The sequence below is a fragment of the Terrapene carolina genome, unplaced genomic scaffold (genome assembly GCF_002925995.2).
Source record: "Terrapene carolina triunguis isolate 2854851 unplaced genomic scaffold, T_m_triunguis-2.0 Scaffold96, whole genome shotgun sequence".
In the NCBI taxonomy this organism is placed as follows: domain Eukaryota; kingdom Metazoa; phylum Chordata; order Testudines; family Emydidae; genus Terrapene; species Terrapene triunguis.
This window is the reverse complement of record NW_020664447.1, coordinates 28992178-29013797: the sequence shown is the minus strand read 5'-3', so window position 1 is coordinate 29013797 and position 21620 is coordinate 28992178. Positions and strand designations below refer to the sequence as shown.

The 21620-nt window shown below is 41.1% G+C and overlaps 1 protein-coding gene across 1 annotated transcript in view; it reads right to left on the bottom strand.

Annotated features, from left to right (window-relative positions):
- The window catches only part of LOC112116887 (transmembrane protein 263-like), a 311024-nt gene that overhangs the window by 234011 nt on the left and 55393 nt on the right, over nucleotides 1–21620 (bottom strand). The gene's annotated exons all lie outside the window — the stretch shown is intronic.

Sequence of the window (21620 nt, the reverse complement as noted above, 5' to 3'; positions counted from 1 at the left end):
ACACACACACACACACACACACACACACACACACACACACACACACAATATGCTTAAAACAATCCTTGCTGGTTTGGAGTACCACAACTTATTTATCTAGTGGGAGCAAAGAGTGTCCCAGTGGTGCTTGATCTTGCATTGTAATGCAAAAGGATGAATTAAGGGACGGCTTCTTCATTTTACTCATGGAAAACATACCTTCACAGACAGGTCTATTTTAATGCGGTTTTCATTATATATATATATATTTAATACAGCAGCAGTGCATTGCACCTTAAATTTGTGTCCTTATTAATGAACGCTGCAAAGTCTAAAGAAAAATGGGAAGAGAAGTGCTTTCAACAGAATCATTATGCATTAAAAATTAAGGAATCAAGACAGAAGCACAGCTCAGCACCCTTGTGATAAACATATTTCTCATTTACATAGATCTGAAGCATAGCATCCTGCCAGTACAGCTGGTAGCAGGCTGCTAGAGTGTGTGAAAAGCATCACTTGCTGATATTTAGTCACTTTCTTCTTGTCTGTGCTCAAGATGTTAAAAACAAAACAAAAAAATGAAAGAGGTAACCACTGACAATTACATATATATCAGACAACTGATTTAAAACCTAATGGCTTTTCAACAAAAACAACATTTAAAATCTACAATTTTAAATAAGGGCATTTAATTTTTTTTTTTTTTTAATTTAAACATTGTAGTGTCTCAGCCTCTCTCCAGCTGGATTGCCGACCTCATGAGGAGCCATAGCAAATTAGTTCATGGCAGTGTAAGTTTCTGCTTCATTACACAGTATAGTGATAATTCAAGAAAGAGACTCCAAACTCTCTCTCCCCACCCCTACTAATTCCCTATAGGAAGTGCTCTCTTGGTGATATTGTTAATGCCTAACAAGTTTATCTGACTTTCAATCTGTACTAAAGCTTTATAATTACTTTTAATTTTTCAAATCCATTAATAGAAAGATTGATGTCCCAAAAGGATAAAAAAATAATTTAGGGCAAGTGAGAAAAAGGAGCCACGCACTTCCAAAGGCAACACTTACAACTGGAAATAATGCCTCCTGTTCCAAAAGAACCTGAAGTGTCTGACTGGTCTGTGCATGTGTGGTTGGCACATAACCTGAATTGCCTGCAAAGTGCTTAAGTCCACAGTGCAGATAACCAACCTGAATACAGAAGAGCACTGCACTTCCATTACACAATGGTTAAGATCCCATATCCAGTTTGGACATTAGATGTCTATTTCTCCAGTTTTAAAGAAATATTTAGGGTAAATCATGTTTTCCCCCACTCCTATCCACCTCCCATGTGGCAGTGATCGTGTGTTATTGTTTTCAAGAAGATTCAAATCAGTACCTGCAGATTAGAGAAAGTATCTCCCTGATATGATTCAAGATCAGCAGTATGCTGCGATGCAATATTTTAAACTTCTGAACAAAGCTCAGGATCCAGTTGTTGAAGGTTATTGGCAGCTGGAAAGCTGCAGATGGCCCAATGTTGCACAACTTCAGCAGCACCAATGGCCATACTGGCAATAGCCTGGGGCAGGAAGTACACCTAATTTACACATATATTTACATATGATTTTAATAGGCGACAAACACTCACAAAATGCAGCAAGCATGCACAAAATATTATAACACAATAGATGGACAAAATATGCTTTGAGCATTGCAGGAAGAGGAATGATAATGGTAGGACTTCACTGTCTCTCTAAAACCTGTTCCTTGGCTGTCTAGCTTTATCTTGGTGGTGACATGTGTAATACAGCGAGGGTCCAACTCTATTAGGCAATTGCAATACTTTGATTTCTTTTCCCCTCCAGAGTTCCTATTTACAAATAAGAACTCCCAAAGAAGCTTGCACAAACAGCAGCCCTCTTATTGGTGGGAGGCGGCATGGCCTAATGAACAGTGGCTTAGGTTTAGTTTAGGTTCCAAGAGTCTTGGGTTCTAATCCCAGCTCTGCCACTAACCTGCTAGTTGACCTTGGGCAAATCTCTTCCCCGCTCTGTGATTCAGTTTCCCCATCTGTAAAAAAGGGATAATGATACTGACCTCGTTTGCAAAGGGCTGAGATCTATTGATAAAAGCACACTACAAGTAATAAGTATTTTTATTTGTATTATTGTGGCACCTAGGAGCCCTAGTCACAGACCAGCACCCCACTGTGCTAGGTGCTGTACAAACAGAGAACAAAAAGATGGTCCTTGCCCGCCAAAAGCTTACAATTTAAGTATAAGACAAGAGACAACAGATGGTTAGACAGATAGATTGAGTACCAGGAAACAATGAGCCAATATGGTTAGTATGGTCAGCTGTGGTCTCAGCACTCCAGCAGCTGAACTGTTGTAAATGTCTTTGTAGGCCTTGTAGCAAGGAGAGTCTTATACTGGATTTTGAAGAAGGATGATGAGTTAGTTTTGTGGATGCTTACAGGGAGCTTGTTCAAGGCATGAGTGGCAGCCTGGGAGAAGGCCCAAAGGTGCTTGTTTGAAAATTTAACAAGTGGTGGATAGAGGCTATCATGGGCCAAACAGAGGCAGGAGTTGGCCTTCTGATGCTGTCTGAGAGATAGGTAAGGGCGTAGGCGCAGACTTTCCCTCTTTCCCCTGGGTGCTCGACCCCACTCTGTCCCTGCCCCCACTCCAACCCTTCCATGAGACCCCGCCGCCATTCCAACCTCTTCCCCAAAGTCCTCACCCCAACTCCACTCCCTCTCTGCCCCTATTCCAACTCCTTCCCCAAATCCCTGCCCTGGCCCCGCCTTTTCCCCTGAGCGCATCACGTTCCCGCTCCTCCCCCCGCCCCTCCCAGAGCGTGCTAATGCTGCCAAACAGCTGTTCGGCGGCGGCCAGGCGGGAAGCGCTGGAAAGTAGGCAGAGGACCGGGGACGCGGCATGCTCGGGGCGGGGAGGAGGAGCTGGGACGGGGGAGGAGGGGAGCTTGGCTGCCAGTGGGTGCAGAGCACCCACTAATTTTTCCCCGTGGGTGCTCCATCCCTGGAGTCGGCGCCTATGGGTAAGGGGGGGGATAGGTCATGAAGGGCCTTGAAAGTAAAGACAAGCAGGTTATATTTAATATGATAGAGCAGTGGGAGCCAGTGAATTATTATGATGTAATTGTGTACATCAGTCAAGCATTGGGCACTGAGAGAAGTTCAACAAGATTGCTTTACAGACCGTGGGTCTGAATATTGTAGCTGAAACACCGGCACCAGAACCAGGGAGGCCATGGTCCCTCCACTTTTTAACAAAAGAAACATATGCACTGTGGGAAAAACATGATCATACTGCTTAAGGCCAAGATGCACTATGAGATCGGCTGCATTCCTAGATATCCACTGCAATCCTAGATAATCATGTAATCAAAATTGCATTAAGTTTACATTTTTTGCTTAATAGATATCATACTGCTTCTATCTGCTACAGCCTGCTGATGGTGTGTTAGGTTTTCTAAAAATATATTTTTGATTTGATTTTTTTAATAAAACATTATAAAATGATTTTTCTATGGTAGCTCATATATGGGGACACGTTTATCTCCCTTCAAAGTTTTTTGTTGTTATTATTATTTTGCTGATGCTTTTTTCCAAGGATATTTACAAGTTAGGGTTACAATTGTTAAAATATACATTATATATAAACAAGGATGATTCAATGGTAATGTTGCAGAATTGCAAGTTACAGTTCAATAATAATAATAGTGCAGTATTAATAGTGGAGTATACACAGTAAAATGATAAATGCAAGTATAATATATGAAGTGCAAAAATAAAATGTTCCAATGTTTAGAACTAAAGTTCTTTTTTTCCCGTTTGTTCATATCAGAATTATAACAAATATTATAATGTAGTTATATTTTGTATTCTGGGTTATTTATGTTACAATTGTATTTTGTGGAATATTTAAATAGTATTTTAATTCCTCCACCACTTTGGCCTTGGCCCCTCCACTTCTACAAAGGTTCCGGTGCCCTTAAGCTCAACCAATTCTAGCTATCTCTGGGTTCAGTTCGAGTCCAACTGAAAAATGGATCTGCAGACAACAACATGAACATTTGTGTGTCACCTGGAAAATGTTACCAATGGTCAACAAGATCTTGAAGCTTCTGGATCCTTTCAGAATAGGGACAACTGTCATGCTCCTTTTTTTTTTTCCTTGAGCATTTTTTTTTTTTTGCCAGATGGAAAGTAGGAAAGGTCACGTCAGTTAAGTTGCTTATAAAAATGTCTGAAGCTGCAAGCCAAACAAACACTCTCTGTGCTCCCATCAGTGATAAACAAAGACCCACGCTCCTCTCAGAAGTTCAGTGGCTCGTGCCTTAAAATATTTTGTCATTGGTTGAGTCAAGTGGATTCAGACTTACACAGAGAGGTGATTCTTACAGAATTAGATATTGAATGGTCTTTCCACAGGCTACCTCATCCAGCAGCTGCTGTATCCTATTGAGCATATTCTTCTTCCTCCTTTCTCTCACTGATACTCCACTTTTCCAGAGGCATCTTAAAGCTTGGGGCAGCCAGTCTACATGCTTCAGCTCAAATGATCTCCTACCAAGGAGCTTTAGCATGCAATTTTGCCTACAATATGAACTGTCATACATAGCCAGACATTCTAGCACTTAAAGTATAGAATTGGGAGAAGGAAAAAAACAACAACATAGGAACTGCCATCCTTGAGAAGACCTGAGGTCCATCTAGGCCAGTATCCTGTCTCTGATAGTGGCCAATACCAAATGATTCACAGAAAGGCTCAAGTAACACACTACCAGAAAATTATGGAATAACTTCTTTCTAATCCCAAACAATTTGTGCTTGGTTTGTGCTCTGAACCAGAGGTTTTAAATGCCATATTTTCTATCCCAGAGGTTCTCAAACTGTGGTCCGCAGCCCACCAGTGGTCCACGAGCTCCATTCAGGTGGTCCGCGGATAGTTCCCTCTAAGGTGCGCGCCTGGGCGGCTGCACACAAGAGAACAAAGGCCCACTCACCTAATTAGTGCCTGGACTAATAATTAGGTGCCTGGACCCTGGAGAAGATGCACATGTAAGGTGAGGTGGTGGGCTTGGGGGGGAATAGGGTGTAGGTGGGAGGGGACAGTGGGTGAGAAGAGGGGGTGGGGGGAATTTGGGACGTGCAGGGCTGCGGCGGCCAGAGAAAGAGGTGACTTTCCCCAGCTCCAGGTCTGTGGCTCCTGGGGAGAGATGGACCTCCTTCCCAGCCCCAGCTCTGTGGCTGCTGTGGCAGGGGAGAGACCCCCCTCCTTCCCAACCCCAGCTCAGGGGCTGCTGCAGTGTGGGAGAGAGGGCACATCCATCGCATTAGAAAGGTAAGACTACTGATATTAAAATGTGAGTTGTGTGCTTTTATTTGTAGAACAAAAAAAGTTAATAATAATTTTTTTATATAGCGCTTTTATCCAAAGCGCTTTACAATAGTTAGCTAACGGTACAAACAATATTTGGAAAGATCATTAAGTGGTCCGCCGAGACGCTCAGCAATTTTCAAGTGGTCTGTGAAAAAAAAAAAAAAAGTTTGAGAACCACCGTTCTATCCCATATAATGAAGCTCTTAGACTTGATATTATCAAGTGAAAGTTAGTTCCACAAATTAATTATGCATCATTTCATTGACCGTCCCCTTGCTCTTGAATTTTTCTTTTGTCATTGATCCTCTTCTTACCACTAATTCACTGTGTGTCCTTGATCGAGTCGCTTAATATCTCTCCTCTGTTTAACCACCTGTGAAAGAAGGATGATACTTACCTCAGAAATGTGTTGTGAATCTTAATGAATTAATGCTTGTAAACACTTCACGATCCTTGGATAAAAAGGACTAAGTGCAAAGTATCATTTTTAGAATTTTTACTACATCATGCTGAACTCTGGACTTACCCAACCATGCTTTCCTAATACCTATTCTCTATACAGCTACTTCTGCTGTAATATTATTAGCACCAGATGACAATCTAACCAGATGAGGATTTCCCCATCTTCAAACCACAAACACAATCCTCTTAAAATCATCCTTTTTTTCATAGGGAGGGAACGAGCAAGAAAAAAACCCCACACACCTTGTTCCATTAACCATCATTTGGCACTCTGAATGTGGAACATCTGACTAATAATTCCTTTATCAAAAGAGACCCATTTACTAGATTCCGATAATAATAAATGGTGACATTTTCCATATCTTTGCCATTACAACACTGGCATGTTGAGAAGGGTAGAGGTAGCAGCTGACATCCCTTGGAACAAGATATTTACTGCTACACAAGCTACTTCTTTCACTAGTCACTCAAGGACTGGATGAACAGGTACACATCTTATTCTATTGGGTTTCAGGTACAGACATTTCACAGCATTAGTTCATGGATTTCTAGAGCTTTGCCATTTAAATGCAAGAATTTAAGATATCCTAACAAAACCAGAAAGTTTCAGACACAGTATCTTAGAGAAGGGGTGAAGGGAGAAACATCTTGTTTTCTTTCCAGAGGTAAGATGATGTTCAGGGTCTCCCCAGATTCTCTGGCTGCTTTTCACACACACAGACCTCGTCATTCTTTCCAAGTAATTGCTCCTTGAAACTCAATGAAAGGTCCATGAAGCCAGAGAAAAAGTGATAGGATATCAGCAAACAAGGTATGAGTCATTATCATCTGCCATCACTCAAGCACATGAATGTGAACATTGGCACAAACCTAGACATTAAATGCAGTGATGACACTGACTCATAGGGTGCAGGAGTTAACCATCAATATAGTCATCATACCCTCTACACAGTGAGCTTTGAGTGCACTCTGCAATAATGAGATTCTTCATGCTCTAGACAAATCTGGCAATAGAAGGCCTGAGGCCCCACATCAATTCAGCCTGTGTCAATGGCTAAAAATGACAGACCTGTCTAGCTTTAAATTCCATCAACGAGAATTCCACAGAGTTTAGAGTTTATTATACCTTTTATCATTCAAACCCCAGTGACAAAGTGGAACAACATAAAATGGAGAGAGATGGAGAAGAAATGTTTTTTCCCATACAGAAAAAAAAAAAGCAAACAGCTCTTCCCCCCTCTCCCCGTAACATCTCTCCATGAAATGAATCACAAAAGAGAGATCAATGACCCAAAACAAGTCAGAACGAAAATGAAAAGGGAAGGAAAAAGGAAAAACAAAAACAACAGGTAGGTTCAGATGACTATTTTCATCAACCACATCATGTGAACAAAGGTCTCTTTCAAAAGCATAGGTACAGCAGAACCTCAAGAGTTATGAACACCAGAGTTACGAACCAACCAGTCAACCACACACCTCACTTGGAACTGAAAGTATGCAATCAGCCAGCAGCAGAACCACCCCCCCCACCAAAGAGCAAATATAATACAGTACTGTGTTAAAGGTAAACTACTAACAAAAATAAAGGGAAAGTTTAAATAAAAAGATTTGACAAGGTAAGGAGACTGTTTTTGTGCTTGTTTCATTTAAATTAAGATAAAAGCAGCATTTTTCTTCTGCACAGTAAATTTCAAAGCTGTATTAAATCAATGTTCAATTGTAAACTTTAGAAAGAACACTGATAATGTTCTGTTCAGAGTTATGAATGATCTCCATTCCAGAGATGTTCATAATTCTGAGGTCCTACTGTATTGTATTAAGCAAAAGTAAATGAAAACTGATCCCTGGGAGTAGTGGGAGAGAAGAAATTAAGAGTGAAATTCTGGCCCTATTAAAATCAATGGAAGTTTTGCCAACAACTTCCAGAGCCAGAATTTCACCCAAAGAGAAGAGAAACCCATTTTACATTTTTATCAACATACCTGTTAATTTTTTTTCTTAATGGTAGAAACAAGTTCTGGTTTAGATAAGGTTATCTAAACACATTAAAGACTGAAACATCTGTAATGGAACTGAAAACCAACTTTGTTTTTAGTGTTTAAATGACTAAAGTTGAATATAGTGAACATTTAGCCATGATCTGCTTAGTGGGTGCACATGAATACATATTTCAAACTTTTTAAAAATTGCTTTTATTAAATTCCATGTTGGCAACAAGAATTATGGAAAGGGGGATCTAATTCAACATCTTTGGATACGTTGGAACACGCTCTAAAAATCAGAGTACTTGAGTCCCACTCACAAGTTCTGAAGAACAGTATTGATAGGATTATTAATTTATGGAGAACCAGAATTTTACACAGCTCTTCACTATTTGGGACAGGGACTGCATCTGTGACTTTCTGTCTTTATTTGGCAAATACCTAGGACATTTTCAGTGCTACAGCAATCTAGACAAAAAGAGGCCAATGGTCTCTGCCCTAAGCCGCTTTCAAACTAACTTGGACATCTTGGGAGGTCCTCTCAAGGTCAGTTCCCCCCTCCCAGTTCCACACTTCCCTGCAGTAACTAGAAAGCTTTTTAAATTTTACTCGCCACACCTAATGTTTCTGGAAATTGGTTCATTTGTTTCAACAAGCAAAAGGGGTTTTAAGATTTAAAATCATTTCCCTACATGTCTGCAGCCTTGCAGCACTGAGATGTTACATGAGAACTAACATTAAAACTGACTATTCTAGTTTCATTACTTTTTGAAATTTGCATGGACATGGTGTAAATGGAGAAAAGCCTTTAATCCCATTGATCATCAAATCCCATTGACTTACTTGGGGACCTTAGCAGGGGTAGGTGGAGTGGTTCCTAGCTTTCTGACTGAACCTAAAGCATTATTGTGAGCAATTGTTCCTCTGCCCTGAAGTTCTTCCCCTACAGGGTGCACAGCTATCTATACTCTGACCTCTCTTGTTCAATGGATATCCGAGGCTGCAGGGAAGGGTAGTGAGGAGATATGGGCTGTGATGAAATCAGCAAAAAAGCAATAAAAGCATGCTGATTTCACCCAGCTTTACACCTCTATTTCTGACATGGCTGGAGCAGAAAACAAATTACATGTCTAGAACTGTCTGGGTTGCAACCACGTGCAGATGAGACGGGAAATAAAGCTGATTGGTTGGGGAAAGCCATGAGAAGAGCTAAAGGAACCTATAACAGAAACCCTGCTTTAGGGAGACAGATCATCAAAAGGTGAGAAACTTGTATGAGATATTGAAACCTAGTTATGGATGAAAATGTTTATCTACAAGGAAACAATCCAGCTTCTTATTTTATACATAAAATTCCAGTTTCCAAAAGAATAAGCTTCTTGCTTTATATTCCAAAAACCCAGTGGTATGGGATTTTTGCAAAATCCCTCACAAAGTGACTCAAAATTTCATTTTACCAAGCAGTGTTGTCAAGCAGCATACAGTGAAACAAGTTAAAACCACAAATTCCATAAACTGGTACAATCTAGTGGCCCCTACATCTACTGCAACATACGCGATGGGTAAACTAACAATTTCTTCCTCCTTGTCAGAACAGATGAACAACAACAAAAAACCCTACCACTAATATTCCTTATTATTTCTGCATAGATCTCCCTGTTCTCCTTATACTGACTCGGTCATAGCTTCCCTGTGGTGATGCTTTATGGCCTGTGTGAAATTAAAAGCAGGAAGCCTAATGGGTCTTGTTAAAGATTAAACAGGCACAGTGTTACCTAGTGCAAATTAAACTTAACATCTCAGGTTGCTCGTGTCAATTTTCTCAAACACAGGGAAAAAGGTAATTGTCAATTAATGAGACCATCGACTAAGGGTGGTAGAAATCTATAACATGGAACAATCTGGAGCTATATAATCTCAATCAGCATTCTATAATGGAAAGGCTTTCAGACAGATACACAGAGTAATTGGCTGCTCCCATGTGGCCCGTCCTCTAAGCTATACAATAGTCCAATTAAAATGTAACATTGGCAGCAGCACAATTATTTGGTTTCTATATCACAAGTCAATGTTTGTTGAATCAAAAGTTGCAAATATTAAAGACGCATGCATGGAATAGTAAAATGTGGATTGCTGCCATGGGATCAACTTGAGCATCAGACACAACAGTCAAATGCACCTTAATAATGAAACATTTCCAATCCTCCACATTCACACATAGCATATGTAATACACCACAGGATTCATATCTTTTCTTGGGCTCTGCATGGAAACCCAGGTGGCTCATCATATAGAAATTCCTTTTTCCAATCTTGGGGGTAGTTCCCCTGAATACTTTTTAACATCATTCACAGATAAGCTGAGAAAACACTGGTTTGAGATCAACCTCCCCTTGTTATTCCCTTGCTATTCCAAAACATGACAAGGTTAAAAACCTAGGCATTCAGTCTGAAAGCAAGAATTAAATAATCAAGTGGATCTGTATGGTTCTGTCCTAGAAAAGTTTTGGAACGTGTGTATGTTAACAGGCTTATGCTCAAGAAAGGAAATGTTTTCATAGTAATCCTTCTTTCCATTCCCTTGGATTTGCTCTCCTCGAGCACACCAAGGAAAGAGATGGAGAATGGAGAATTAAGTGTAGACAATAAGACCAAAGGATTGACGTGGGGATGCCAAATGCAATTGTTGTTGTCAAAATGGTCCCAGTAGATTAAGGCCTTCAAAGTGCTCCGCTACCATGGTGATGGGTGTGAGATAAGGACCTGAATAGAAATCAAAAGGTACAGCAAGAAACACTTTCCAGCTTTGTCCCATGAGGTCGCATCTCATCAGGTAGAATGATCTGCTGAAAGAAAATGAGTTACCTTGACCCACGTTTCCATCCTTGATGCTGAACCTTCCCAGTTAAGTTAGGATAAATCAGGTTTAGAAGAGATTTTCGAAAGGGAAAAATAATTTTACCTTACCAGACTTTTGTTTTACTTTATTTATTTATTTTAAAACAGCCCAATAGCTAGTAAGGAACAGAGTCTAACATTTTCTCTCATGAGGCAGAGATAATATTTTGTCCCCACAAACTGGTAATGACAGAGCAACTCAAATGTCTACAATGAAAGCCAGTATCTTTGTATAAAAGTTGTAAGCATGTCGGAGTATTACATGGTTGCTTATAGGGCCAGATGGAATGTCTTCTCTTAGCCATCTTGGAAATGTTTTACATTCTTTGTACAGAGACTTTCCAGAGAGCCTATATGTCCTTTAACAAAGGAAATTCAACATATGATCCATCAGTTGGAAAACAAAGTTAGATAGACAACACATAGTTTTAACATAATAATAAAAATATATGGAGATATACCTATCTCATAGAACTGAAAGGGACCTCGAAAGGTCATTGAGTCCAGTCCCCTGCCTTCATTAGCAGGACCAAGTACTGATTTTTGCCCCAGATCCCTAGGTGGCCCCCTCAAGGATTGAACTCACAACCCTGGGTTTAGCAGGCCAATGCTCAAACCACTGAGCTATCCCTTCCCCCCATGTTCACACTGAAGGTATGGAGACTGCTGGACATATTAATGTGGTACATCTGACTAAAAAAATAACAATCTGGAAATTATAGTCATATGCTAAGGGGTCCTTGAAGCTCTAAAATTCTGACTTGACTTTTGTAGAAAGAATAAATTTGAGAGACAGGCAGTTTTCTTTAAGACTAGTGCTACCGTGCCACAGTCATCTACAGGAATGGTGTCTATCAGTTTTTTCCCCCCATGGAGCATTATATAAGTTCTCCATTGACTCCCTAATGAGAGGGCTGGAGAAAAGTTTCTACGGTTTTAATAGTATTTCACTTAAACACTAGGCACTAATTTAACAGAAGACAATATAGATATTCAGTATTTATTTCCCCTCGTTATTGGTGAAGACAGATCTGTTTTTGAGAGTTCAACTCCTACATTTTATTCCTAAACTGAAGTCCATTCTGTTTGAGACATCACAGTTGGGTTGCTGTGAAAAGGATGATCCTAGTGCACAGCAGAATGAGCAGCACGTTACAGGCAAAACAGATGAACTCTGTTGAAACAAAGATACTGTTTGCAAGCAAATAAGATACTTACAAAATAAAAGCTGACTTATTTTTATCTATGTACCCCAGAATTTTTCCAAGGTTTTCCATGAGGCACCAGTAGCTCCATAATAGTATCTTGCAATCTAACTTCAAGCATTGTTGTGGGTTATGCACAAATCAATAGGTCAAAATTATCTCCCTGATAGGAGTTATTACACTTTACAGAAGTTTGCTTCTGTGGTTTGATGGAGCCTTGGCCAAATCTATTCCATTCCAGTCAGGTCCTTATACTACATCCATCTCCATGGTATGTGTGTGCGCCATTCTATTTTCTGTGGTGTTGCTGATAGATCCAGCATTGAAGATTATACTGTAGTTTGAATGCTATGCTGGCCAATGAAACACAAGTCTGTTCCACTTAAGACATATTTGTTCTAGAAAACAGATGAGAGCAGATCTTGGATTCAGATTCCATTAGAATTTCTGAGTAATAATCTAGGAGAAAAGAGAGTTGGTATACCTAATTGAAAGCTAAATGCTACATTGCCTTTATTTTAAAGAAAAGCCAACGCAAAAAATCATTTTAACAGGCAAGCTGTAAAGCAATACTGAGCAATTTGATCTCTAAATGTCTGCATTTCATTCTCCTTTATATTGTTTGCATTCTTTAAGTACCTCATTCCAGCTACCAGATATTTTTAAAACAAGAGGAATCATTCCTCAGGCAAGGTTTTTTTTTTTAAACTGGTGATTTCTCTTTTAATACATTCCAGTTTAGAACAGTGAGTCCAGCTGTAAGCGGCAGGTGGACATGCTAACAGACGCCAAACAAACAGAGGTACAGAGATGGCCTATGGAAAAGGGCTCTCTGAATTCCCAGTACTGCAAGAGTTAAAGGAAAGAAAGGAATCTGACAGACAGTTCAATGACATATAGCTCTGACCCAACCCATCACCCTGAAATTTCTTCATGGAGAGCTGTAAAAGGGAGGCCTCACTTCACTGACTCAGATGTCAGTTTCCAACAATCACGTGAAATACATAGGTGGGGTAGAGTAAAGAGGAGTTTGGATATATCAAATCTTGGCAAGTAGGTTGGGTACCAGTGCCATTTGGACACCTGGATCTTGTAGACTAGATATTTAGCCAATGTGGCAGAAGTGACCCAGAAACATTTAGGCTATTTTTTTTTAAATATAAAAGACAGGTCTGATATATCTTTTTTAAAGTGAGTGTATCTTTGGGATTCTGAGCCCCCAGTGAACACTTGGGTTTTACTGCTGTGCTTAGTTTTTGAAAATCAAATAGATTTTTCTTTTCCCTTTAATGAAAAATAGCATCAGGTTATTACTTACAGGCTTGAAAGAGCCAGCAGATACTCCAGATATTTGATGATGCAGAAATACCCAAGAAATACCGGCAAAAAAACCCCACCCCAAACAAACTGAGGAATAAATATTGTGTTTAGTGAGGATTTAATATTCCCAAGGTGATTTCAAAAGATCATTTAGGGCTTTTGAGAAGCAATAGGATGGGAGGGGTGTCAACATCCCATTAACAATACATTCATTACCCATGTCAGATGGAAAACACTACAGAGCTTGGTGTCTCATTAATATCAGAGTCACTCATTTGTTTACAAATAGAATTTCACCCTTGAAACAGAACTCTGAATTTTAAGCACTGGGAGCGTCACAGTGTGTTGGACACTGTCACACAGGCTATTACAGTTTTAACGCACAAGCTAAGCAACAGCACAGCAGCATTGCAGAGATAGGCTGAAGAGCTGTGTTTGAATAGCAGCGTGAAACTGTTTCACTAAGGCATTTTTTTAAAGAATTATTGAACTTATTAAATTTAGTGTCAAGCTTGAAATTAAATACCCCAATGAATTAAACATATTAAAGATGAAAAAATCACTATAGTACCTGGCATCACATCTCTCGGCTGTACAGTGAACTCCCTATAGATGGAAGAGAAAAATCAATGCAAACTAGATCAGTTCTGGTCTAGCAACAAGAGACTGAAGCTGGTGAGAAAGATGGTAAGTCCAGCAATTATTCTGGTGCTGGATTTACAGCAGCCATCACCAGAGGAAGACAGAGAAGAGAAGAGAAGTGTAGCAGGTATTAGAGGGAACCTCCATTATAAAGGCAATTGCTCTGCAGGAAAGGGTGATACACTTTCTGCGATGGCTATCATTTTGCTTCTTTGGATTCATTCTTTTTGGCTGTTACACCATCAAAAGAACTCATCTGTTGCAAAATCTACCAGTTCTATGGTTTCCTAGTTGATTAACAACTTCACAGATCCTATAACACACAGTAACATTTGCTGAACTTGCTGGGGGTCAAGTGCACATGCTTGTGAAAGCAAAGGGTCAGTGGCAAACTGTGCTTTTGAGGGGGAGGAGGGAGCAGACCATTAAAAAAATTGTTAGAAATCCATGAGTGACAAATGAAATTATGTGAAGGAATGAAGTCATCTTATCCTGACTAGCACACGGGTTCCCCACCTGCATATGCTGACTTTTTATGATGAAATTATCAATGAATATCCAAGACCCCGCACACTCCATAGCAAGAAAATCCTAAATTCTGTATCAGGATTCCTGAATTCTGTAGAGCTCAGGTAGAAGTGCAGTAGCAGCCTCATTTAAATTAATAAATGGAAGTTTTTATTTAATTAAAACATGAACATGAATAATATAGGCAGAGCAGATGCCCCATCTTATTTATTATGATATTAAATTCAACGTATTCTATCCTGTCCCCACGTTCAGTTTTCATTGTGCCAGAGATTTTTCTACTCACAGTGCATTGCTGCATAGTAGAAGTTGTCAGGGGAAAGCTGGAGGCTTTGGCAGTTGAGCAGAGGGATTGTTGGGACTTTTGACACACAAGCAGACAGGCGAGGTAGTTTTGGTTTTGTCAGATATATGCATATACTAGATGTTTCTGCTAAAATTATCAGCAATAACATAGTTAATGATGACATTTTTAATTACAATCATTAGGGTTCAGAGTTAGCACCCCACTGAGATGAAGAGCACAGGTCGGAGCCTATTTCAGGCTGTTTGGAGACTTGAGCAGATGTCACTGCATCAGCAGACAGTTCACATTTTCAAGGTTTTCTTTGCAACCACAAGAGCTAGAAACAATGTTTTGTCTAGATCCCACATAAGAAGATGAAGTAATCCTCATACTGGATAATTCTGAACTAGCCTGCCATAGGGAAATCATGTTTATTATGGAAGTGCGTAAGGGCCAATCAAGAAGGGGCCCCACTGGGATAGGCACTGTACAAACACAAAGTAGTAGATGATCTTTGCCTCAAATTGTTTCCCGTAACCCCAAGCAGTAAGTGGTTGGTTTGTGACTTGAAAACTAAGGGTTTATAAGCCCTTTAAGATTTCCAGCTGTGGATGTTCTCATTCCCCTTGGCCCCATTTCTAATCTTTTTGAGTCCCAATAAGCTCTCCATTCTTCCCAACGATGTCTTGTGGCAGCAAGTTCCACAAGTTAAATTTGGCATTTTGTTAAAAAAAAAAAAAAAATTTCTATATATATATATATATAAGAGAGAGAGAGAGAGAGAGAGAGAGACACGGCATTGTAGCTAAGGCTTGTGGCCCTTCTGAGCACAGCTCACCCAGCTGTGGGTCTCTGCTGGCATGTCTCTGTCCCAGTGAGATGCAGTATGGTGGTGTTTTGGCCCTCTGGTCAAAACACCCCTCAGTCCTACCCCTGTCGGGGCATTTAAGGTTCAAATGTAATCAGAAATAAAACCAAACAAACTCAAAATCAGGGCTGTTCCACAAACCTTTGGTGGGACTGGCCCTTCTCTTCAGGGCTTGTTTTCAAAACAGCCTGTGCTTCTCCCACTTCCATTCCCAGGACATGTTGTTCCTTCCAGGAGGGTTTGTCCAGCTGGCAGGTGAGCTCTGTCTCAGGGCTGCAACCAGGTTTCTTTCCCACCAAGAGAAGCAAAGCTCTGTCCTCCTTCCTGGTCTGCTCTGGACTAAGCTAGGCCCTCTCGTTTTACCTCCCCTTTTCACATCTGACACTGGTTGCAGGTGTAGTGGAGCAGGGCCAACTGGGTCCACAGGCGTTTCCTAATCCTATCATTGCCAGTGGGGAGCCTGTCTGCTTCCTTAACCCCATCATTGCAGGCATGGGGGCATCTCTGCCCCATCACAGGCATAAACAGTCAGATGAGTCAGAACTATTTTTGCTACATGATTTTTCTTCAATTAAACTGGCTACAGCATATTTTAAAAAAACAGATTGCAATTGCTTTTAGTTGTGCAAAGACTGATCCGTAAGATGGAAAAAGCTCTTGTATCCCACTTCTTTAGAAAATGGTATCTTGACATGGCAGAAATTGCTTCATATGACCATCCTGTTTATGAGAGTAATGACAAAATTGAAGAATTTAATGCGATAGGGAAGACTCTCTCTTATCTAAAGGAGAACACAGATGTGCAAGAAAAAGGCCCAGTGTGTGTGTGTGTGTGTGTGTGTGTGTGTGTAAAGTGTTTGCTTGTTTTTCATTGCCTAGCTATATTTTGTTTTAAAAATCAATAATTACTTAGAAAAAGAGAAAATTGCTGTTTGACTTTTTTTTAAATCTATTTGTACATTTGAGAAAGTATAAACCAGCGAAGGGGACACATGTCTCAGTTTCACACCATTCAGTGACCTTCCTCCTAGCCCCACTGGTACACATATATCATGTTCATGTTAGAGTGCAAGACTGAAAAGGAAAATATTTCTCTGACTAACTCTGTGGTTGATGGCACTCTACTCCTGTCAATGTGGCAAATGGAGTCTACCACAGCATACTCATCTGTACTGCCAGAGAAATTACTCCTGCCTGTCAGTCAAGGAATGGAAGAGAGATGAAACCCATTTCCATGATGAATAAATCAGAGGTAATTAAGGTCAGGATGTCTTCAGTGTGTGCTGGGACAGAACTTCATTTAATGTTATTACATTCCTGCTGAAATCATGACCAGGGTCAGTTTACCTGTCTCTTCCCTCCCCTTGTTCCCCCCCACCAGCCATTCAGCTTTACAGATATTTATTACTTTACATTTTGACAGAAGCTTTTCTTCTTTGGGGCGGGGTAACTTAAAGGGAAGTAAAGTCTTAAATCCAAAAGAGCAGTAGCGCCTGTTACAAACGGAAGACAGATTTTAGTACTATAAATGGAAAACCTGTTTTAAAAGGAGTGTGAAATTCATGGGTGTCCAAACTGCTTGGCCTGCAAGAAGCCCAACAAGGGACTCTATTGATGGTTGTGTCTGAAACAATGAAAACCTGACAGGACGTACCTGACGACAATTTTTAGAAACAGAAGCAGTGTCCACAGCTGGAGTTGCTCTGCATTTGAATGACTGACCCTTCCACTACTTGTCTGTTACAATTGGGCAAACACATCCTAGGTATTCCAAGCGAGGCTGAAGACTCCATTTTCCTGTCAGCTCTTTGCCACATTGAAAACTAGAATAATGAGTAAAGAGACATAAGATAACACAGCAGGGGCCAGCATTTTTGATTGAGGGCTTTGCTAGGCACAAACTGGGGTGGGTGGGGGGGAGTCTTCCTCTCCAAACCAACTGATGGTCTCAGAGCAAACCTGACAGCTTTCCTCTAGTAATGGAAATCAGCAAGATCTTCTTCTAGGACTCCCAGCCACACATGCTTTTACAAACTGTAGCCTCCCAGAGTCCTCATTTCACCACACCATTTTCTGAAACACTTGCATACCAGGGGGGAAAATGTAGGGGCTGGCAAAAAAAATTGATTATTTAGCACTAATAATAAAGTTTAAAATACCCTGGGGCTTCACTGCACCTTTTAATGAGCTGCTGACATGACATGAAAGACTCTGGCTCTTGAAAAATAGTTCTGCTTGTGTTGTGTATTACATATCTTCAGTATTTCATCTCTCTGGACATAACTCATGATGACATCAACATGAGAACAGGATTTCTCTCAACAGTTTGTTTTCTCCAGCTGCTTTTGCTCCACTCCACTCACATTCCTCTATCTGCGAGAGCACAACTTGTTGCTCTGGAAAGGATCATGCCCGACAGAGGAATAGGATTTCACTTTTGGAATGAGGAGGTGAACACAGAAGTTTTGTGGATAAGGGAGGGATATGAAAATATATTGTATACAATGCAAGCAGAACTGCTTGCAAAGAGGCCCGTTTTTCATTCCTCCATGAGGTGTCAGCAGCTCTTTAACAGATTATTCTCCCACTTGCAGCTGTCAGAAGCGTTGACCTTGTTGTTTGAGATCAGCTTGCTGGGCAGGCTCAGAGACCATTCAGCTCACACTATTACAGAGCTGTCAAAACCAAGGAAGCCCCGCTACAGCCATAGGGCCATGCACCAGAGCTGTCTACCTCCATAGCCTTTCAGAGTGGTGGTGGTTGGGGGGGGGAGGGGAGGTAGGCAGCTGCAGCAATGCCCTCTCCCATCAGGGGACATAGCAGTTGAGGGCACTCAGCTCCTTGCAAGATCAGATCTATTATAATTCACAACTGTGGACAGCATTATTTGTGTATTTGAAACCTTGCATGTGGTGTTTGAACGCAGCCTAGAGGACATATTTGGCTTTAAGTTGCTCTGTGGGGGCCTACTGAACTGGCTCAGTGTTCTTTTGTGATGAGTGTGGGACCTAATTACAGTGGGTGATGTGAAAATGTAACTTAAGGCCACAACTGTTTGTTTCCATGCCAATGAATTAATACCATGCATTCAACAGTCCCTCATTCTTCAGACATTGTCTTATACACACAACTCCCACTCACTTCTCACACACACCCCATTTAATTATGTTCCACATATGGGTGATAATTTTGGAATGAGCTGTACACCCAGAACCCTGACGAGAGAGAGAGAGAGAGAGAGAGAGAGAGAGAGAGAGAAAAGGAGAAAAAGGAAGAAAGAATAGCAGAAACTGAAATTAAGAAGGATGGAGAACTGGGGAAAAAAATCCCTTTACCACCTTTTCAAATTTTATCTTTGAAATGAATTAATTATGACATGGAAAAAAAGACAGTCTGAATGTCTTGGAATTTAAACTCAGGGAAACAGCAAATGTAAGCTCAATGATATAAAAAAATTGCCAATCTATTATTCTAATCATAACTGTCATCACAGGTTTAAGCACAGTTTAATACTCTGATTAATGTCTACTTTGGCCCTCTGCAGCCCTCTGCAGGGCTGTCTGCGGTAAGAGTATAGCAAATGAAAATTAAAAAGGAGGTAGAAGAATGGAAAATTCCCATTACTGGATAGCTTTCCCATCAGAGAGCTCACTGTGAACACCACACTCACAGGAAATGTCTGTATCTGCTCCTTAGAACACTAACCCACACAGCACCAAATGGAATTAGTGTGAAGCATTCTACATGGACAACGCAGTCAGAACCTGCCTTTTGCAGCCCCCGATTTTGTCAAGAGCATCTTGTCTACATAGACCACGTAAAGCAAATATTCCCAGCTATCATTTCTTAATTAGACCAATGAACTGGAAAGTTACAGATGTTAGCTATGGAGATGGACAAAAAGAATATCCTGAGTCTGGGTTGTTCAGACTGTCCCTCCACTCCCCAAGCACATTTTCTTAATGTTTTTCCCAATCTAGATTTAAATATTAGTTGTATAGAACACATGACCATGCTGGGAAATGTCTTGAAATCACACGGAAGGTGGCTGGACTTGGTCCAACGGGAACAAATTACAAAGCCAAGGTCAATCATCTGAGAAAGCTTTGACATCAGATATGGAGTATACAGACGTGGGTTGTGACAGGAAGCGTTTTCCAGCTGATTTTAACTACTGTGGATGCAGCAAAGCCATTCAGTTATTTAAGGAAATAAGCATGGACCCCGCAGCCTTGTTCCTCATTACAAAGGCTATGTCTACACTGCAATATAAGCCTGGGCTCAGATTCAGGCTCGAGCCCAACCCCCACTTCCATCTACACCCAATTCTGCCTGACTCTGGCCAGCAAGTCCTCCGGGCCCAGGATCTCCTGTGGGGAGGGAGTAGGAGGTTCAAGCTCGAGTCCCATAAGGACTCGAGTGAAAACTCCATTCTTTTGAAGTGTGGACACAGTTTGGGCCCAGGTCCCCCAAACTCAAGTCCTGGAAGTCCTCTAACACTATTCCATAATCCCCTGGGTCAGTGTTCCTTCTCCTTTCTATTCCAGGACTCCCAGAAAGTGGAAGGTGCCCCCCTGGTACAAGTACAGCTGCTCGGCATTTAACCCTTCCATTTTATTTATTCTGCTGAGCTGCAAGCAGACTGAACTTCCTCCTGCATTTGTGATGGCCACTGACAAGAAGTCTTTTTCCAAGTGCGCTGCTAATAGATCACAGGAGCACAGAGATATTTTGGTTAATCACTGAGGTGAGCAAAGAATACAGCTTCAGCAAGAGTCCCAGGAGTGACTGTGCATACCAAGAAATAGCAAAGAAGCTGGAAGTGTTGGGGATTCACAGGACTGATGACCAGTGCAAGGAGTGGATTAAGCAGCTCAAGAAAGCAGGGTTGAGAACCACATCTCTGGGAACTCCCTGTTATGTCTCTTTTACAAGCAGTTTGACCAGGTGCTGATACCATGCTGAGCACTGAGCTACCGGTGCTTCACAACAGTCTGGTCAGCCACAATGGTGACCTTCTGACCCCAGAATCCAATGTAGGATCAGAGGGAAGCTGGCAAGTGCCAGATTAGGGCTGCCAAAGTGACGTGTGCTCACGCTGGTCCCCACTGAAGCTTTGCCACTGGAGCAGCTGCAACACATCCTGAGTCCCTACTCGGAAGAGCCTTTTGCTGCCCCCTTGGTGGAGCAGCCTACACGCAAAACTGGCAGCAGAAACACAAGAGGCAGAAGTAGCCCCAGAGCCTGGTAAGTTTCTGGCTCCATGTTTGTTAATATAGAAATGGGAGGGATTTCCGGTTCATAACCCAGTACAAAATGAATTACAAACTGCAGGCAGTAGCGTGTATCCTTTAATAGTAGATTGCACGCCAGTGCCTTCATGTCACCCCAACCACATCAAATTCAAAATGGACACCAGGAAGCACAAACAGTGAAACATGCATTTAAAATTAAAGTTTTACTAGAAACTTGAAAATTCTTGAAGATGTGCCAGGGTGTTAAAAGTCTGAACCTTATGTTGCCTTCCCTTTTAATACACCATGGCATACAAATCAGCCATGCCACAGCATGGAGAGGTTACTTGTAGTCTGTGGGTGATGAAATCCATGTCCAAAGTACAGCTGGGGGCTTGGCTGCATGTAGTACACAAGTGTGCTGGGAATTGAGAATAGATACTATCATGTGAATTTGCACATAGTCCACAGGATGCCTTCAGAGCAGGCTGCATTGGGAGCCATAGGGAAGCAGTAATCCATGTGGATGCTAACACAGCATCTTGTTGATCCCCCAAGGAATCTTGACCCAATTGTGGGCGCTGATAGCCACAAACTGTTCCCATACTAGAAACTGCAGATAGGCAGTCAAATTTCAGGGAAGAGTGTATTTTCTGGGCCACCTCTGTAGGTCACCAGCCTGCTCTACTTGTACATTTGCTGCTCAGACACCAAAAGTTTTAAACCCTCTGTGGCATACACAGCTGACTTTCCACCAGTAGGTTGAAATAAAATGTCCCTTTTCTATTCAGAAACCCCCTGAACTGTTATGTCCTCCAGAACATG